Here is a 4,809-nt window from a genome sequence, read left to right on the forward strand (position 1 = left end):
AGAGGTGGTGGATGCCCCATCCCTGGAAACATTCAAGGTCAGGTTGGACGGGGCTTTGAGCAACCTGATCTAGTGGAAGATGTCCCTGCCCACGGCAGGGGGGTTGGACTAGATGACCTTTAGAGGTCCCTTCCAACACAACCCATTCTATTATTCTGTGATTCTATCTGCACCACATTCTGGCAGAACTTGAAGTCAACTTGAGTTCTCCTTATGACCACATGTTTCTACCCCAAACCACATGTTCTTATGCCTTTGCACAAGTTGTTTCTATAGACTGATTCTGAAGGGATGTGATAGAGGCACAATTCTAAAATAACACCTCCTTGCTATCTCCATTTTTGGTAGCCAGTATGACACATGACAAAGGGCTACACACACTTTTCAAGAGATGCAGTGTATAATTCTTATGAAAATGAGGCCTTTTAAGAGATCCCAATTCATATAACAAAGGCCAGTGCCAACTAGGAAGGTGGGGAGAAAAGTCCTCGAAAATATTGTCAAACAGCAACAAACTGACAGTTGGAACAATACAACTGTATGTATTTTGCACGTTGGGTAAAGGAAGCAGCAACTGTGTCCATACCATAAACCTAAATCCATAGCAGTCATAGAGAAGAAGGCTTGAAGAGCAGAAATGAAAACATCACAATCACATTCAAGTAGATCTTAAGATACGTGAGAACTGGAAGTCAAAGGTAATATAATTTGAAGTAGGTATTCTATTTTGTACCCCTTAAGTTTTACACTTATTAGGTAATTTCCTCTCTTTGAAAAATAAACATATGGAAAGGCGGATTTCCCTTCCTAGAAATTGTTTACTTCCTCAGAACTTTAACATCCTCTGTTTTTCAAAGTAATTCACCTATTAATAATAAAAGCTCAAAAGACCCTTTTTTGCCTCAAGGCTTTTAAATTTTTCCATCAGCTTGGTCCTGTTCAAAACAGAAATTCTCAATTCTAACCCTTAGACAAAGATCACTACAGGCAACAATGGACTAATGAACGTTTGCACTTAAGAAAACTAAAGGATGAAGTCAGTGACTTCTGGTATCCTCTGCTTCTAAAATGGCTTGAAAGCTTTACAAATATTGAAAAACAAAATTGAGAAGTTGAAAGGTAAATTTTCTCTACTAAATTTATACAGGATAGTTAATCATCCCAGTTTTCTATCTTACCCTCTGAAAGAGAACATAGAGATAAAAAAGTTGTCAAATTACAGTGTTGTACATAAAACCAGCAGAAATAGACATATTAGACATATCTTAGCAGAAGTTTAATTAGTACAAATTTAGCGTCCAAAACACAGTAAGCTTCTTGCATTGCCTTGCCTTCTGCTATGAACCCACTGACTTGCAATGTAAGCTCGCTCGCACACATTTGATTCCTACAGCAATTAAACGAATTGCTCATAAATAAGGAATTAGAAAAGCATTTATTGTTAATTTTTTAGCCTTTGCATTCTGATCAGCAGGGTGAAACAAAATGACATATGATCAACAGTTATCTGAAGACTAGAGTTTGAAACCAGAGTACAACAGAGTGGGGGAAATCACTAATAGTTTTACATAGTATCTGTACAGCTTTTGGTTATTTATAACAAAATCAGCTTATGATAGACTGGTGCCATGAACTGGAAACATGTGAGTCGAGATCCAACTCTGAACTGCCCCAAGTTGAGTATTTCAAACCATTTTTATAGTACTTTTAAAAATAGAAATAGAATTGAAATATAAACAAAACAAAACTCTATGCTAACCGTTATGTGATCCATACCTAAAGAAGTCAACACACAAAAACTTCTCATGATACAATATTGAAACATTGCTGCCTTTGTAATGACACACGATATCTCTATTTTCTGATTCATCCTCTTCATGAAACTAAGGTGACCCCTTACCTTGATCTAGATTTCAAACTTTCAGGAGTGTCTGGTACAGACAGCACAAAGTTAAGCATGATAAAACACCAAAACCACACTGATCTCAACTTTCAAGTCTGGTTAGCATTTGTGGGATCCCAGCTTGAAATGCACAGCATAATTTGAAAGTAACTTCTGATGTTCATCAAGTTTTAGGAGGCAGAACTAATTATGTATCTACCAGGACATCCAAAAAATATGATCAAATGTGTGTATATACATATGTAAAGCCATTTCCAGTAATAAATATACTGTAAATAAGGCTAGCAGATTCATTCAGATGGTGCCAACCTTTTCAGCACAGATCTTACTAACAATAACAAGACTTAAATGCCTACGTGAATTTAAAAAAAAAAAATTATTATTTCAAGTGACAGAAATAGACATAAGTGCAACACTTTTTTAATCTTTTATTTAAATCTTTCCAGTATTCTCTAAAAGGCATTTACTAGGCATTTTGGGCTGAACCTAAAACTAGAATAGTAAAAAGCTGGATAGTAAGGCCTTTTCAGTGCCATTTTAAAAGCACACAAATTTCCTGTAGCTATTTTAATGAATTCAGGGAGGACTTCTATCATTGCCTTCAAAGGGAGAATACAGACCAACGACAGCTTCTGAAAATACCATAGTCTATAATAATTTCATTTGTAAGCTTCATTTTGCTAAACTTATCTCTGCCCTCTTCAAACAAAGATTTAAACAAATTCTAAGTTCCTTGTTTAGAACGTGTCTTTCGAAACAATACTATATACACCCAGGTTTCAGGTAAGTCACGGAAGAACAGCTACCTTGAAGTCATGACCTTGCTTTTAAGAGTCTTATTCAGACTAGATTCTTACAAGTCTAAACTTGAATCTTAATTTCAGCACTTGCAGCAGGAGATACTAATTTAGGGTTATGAGAAACAGGAAATTAGATTTCACAGTTTTGCAAATCTAAGGGTACAAATTTTACAATTGTATACTGTACCCACCAAAAAGGGGTAGGGGCCTCAGAGTATAGTTCCAAACTTATCCCTAAAAAAGTTCATTAACAAAACGATTTGCTTTTGGGCACTGAAGAGCTAAAAATCCTTTTAGCTCTTTAAAAAGGTCCTCAGTAAAAACTATTCACATGTCAACACTAGAGAAAAAAAGTCCAATAACAAAAGGAGTGGCTTCTTTTAAGAAGATTTAATTTACATATATGATTAGAATGTTTTTACAGTTTTAGGTATTGAACGTGAAACTTTCACAGCGTTATCTGCAATTAGTTCAGAAAAACACACTTTTAATGAACATAAAGAGAAGCTGTTCTTAAACATACTGGAAGATAAAGTCCATAGAAGTCTAGCTAAAATTTGTACAATACCGAAGATGACAGTAGAGTTACATAGATTTCTGAGAGGACTACACACAAGAAAGCTTGCAATATAATTATTCTTTTAAGCCATGTTTGAACTCAAGCCACCTTCAAACTTCCAGCTCAGCTGATAAGTTGAAAACCAAGCACATGCACTGAGAAACGGACACTTTCCATAAAAAATGTGCAGCCCTGTGTTATATACACAGGTGTATATAACGCAAAACACACAAGATATGCCACTAACATTCTAACACAATTTGCCCCAGTTAAAATAATTCGGTACAAGACCAATGGACAGGAATTGGAACGGAGAATTGTCAGCAAATATACAGACACAGCAGAAGGAGCAGGTAGCTCAGAGTGTAAACAGCTGTTTCATAGATAGTTTGGGATACTGACTTCAGAATCAGAGAATCAAGTTCCCTCTTTTACAGTGGCCAGCTAAACTGAGCACCACAGCAACTTCTTTTATGAAGTGTTACACTTGCCTCCAAACTACCTACTGCCTGACCCCTATCCTCAGAATTGCATTATTCCATTGCTGGTAGAGGACAGCTAGAGAGAATCCCATTTCCATAATGCATATTCACATAACTATCTATTCGAAAACATGGGCCAAACTTCTAATGCTTCATCTAAAGTGCTTATGAACAGCCAAGACTTGACCATTTGGGTCTCCCAAGAATAAAATGCAACATAAAGAATAAAACCACAGAAGGGGATCAATTTGTTTTTAAATGTGAAAATTGGGATTGGAATTCTTAAGTGTACATATGAAGACTAAAAAACAATTAAAAAAAAATCTGTGGGATGCCCTAGCACACTGTGTATAGGTTAGAAATTTGACTAGAATGCAAACAATATAATGACTTTTTTTTTTTTTTAAAATACAAAAGACCTTGGGTACTCAAGCATGTGAATTCCTCAAGGACCTGGCTCATTTTTCCTCACACCTGCTTCCTCGTCGCTCTCCTAAGCAGTGTGTTGTAGCTTTTCCTGAGAGGACTGTTTTCTCCACAGCATTTTTGAAATTTAATTTTTTTTTTTAGATTTTGGTCCCCCATCAGAAATGCTATTGTTTAGGCCTCTGTCATCACACAATTTAACTACAGTATCTAGGCCCACAGTTTTAGTTAATGCTTTCTGATCTGTGCAAAATGCACCCCATGAGACCAGTCTAATTTTTTGCTTTGAAGCCATCGTACCTGTCCCTGCCCCAGAACAGCAGGCACATACAGCTGGCTCCTTGTCTTCTCACTGCAGCAATTATATCTTTCTCCTCTTCACTTTCAAGCACCTTCATAATTCTCTTCCTGTCTCCTCTTGCAACTCCCAAAACTCTCATCACAACTTTGGACAAAATCTGCTCAGATTTTCCCACATACGTTTCATCTATTCATAAAAAGCAGTAGCCTTTTATCATAAGAACACTTCCCAAGTTTATCTGCAAAGCTGCTGTTTGCTTGTTCCTGAAACTCCTTTTAAATTTTTATTTCTGCTATAGGAAATCAGGAAACCACTGGTATCACGGTCAAGTAGTGGTC

The sequence above is a fragment of the Aptenodytes forsteri genome, unplaced genomic scaffold, assembly GCF_000699145.1.
Source record: "Aptenodytes forsteri isolate BGI_AS27 unplaced genomic scaffold, ASM69914v1 Scaffold65, whole genome shotgun sequence".
Taxonomy (NCBI): domain Eukaryota; kingdom Metazoa; phylum Chordata; class Aves; order Sphenisciformes; family Spheniscidae; genus Aptenodytes; species Aptenodytes forsteri.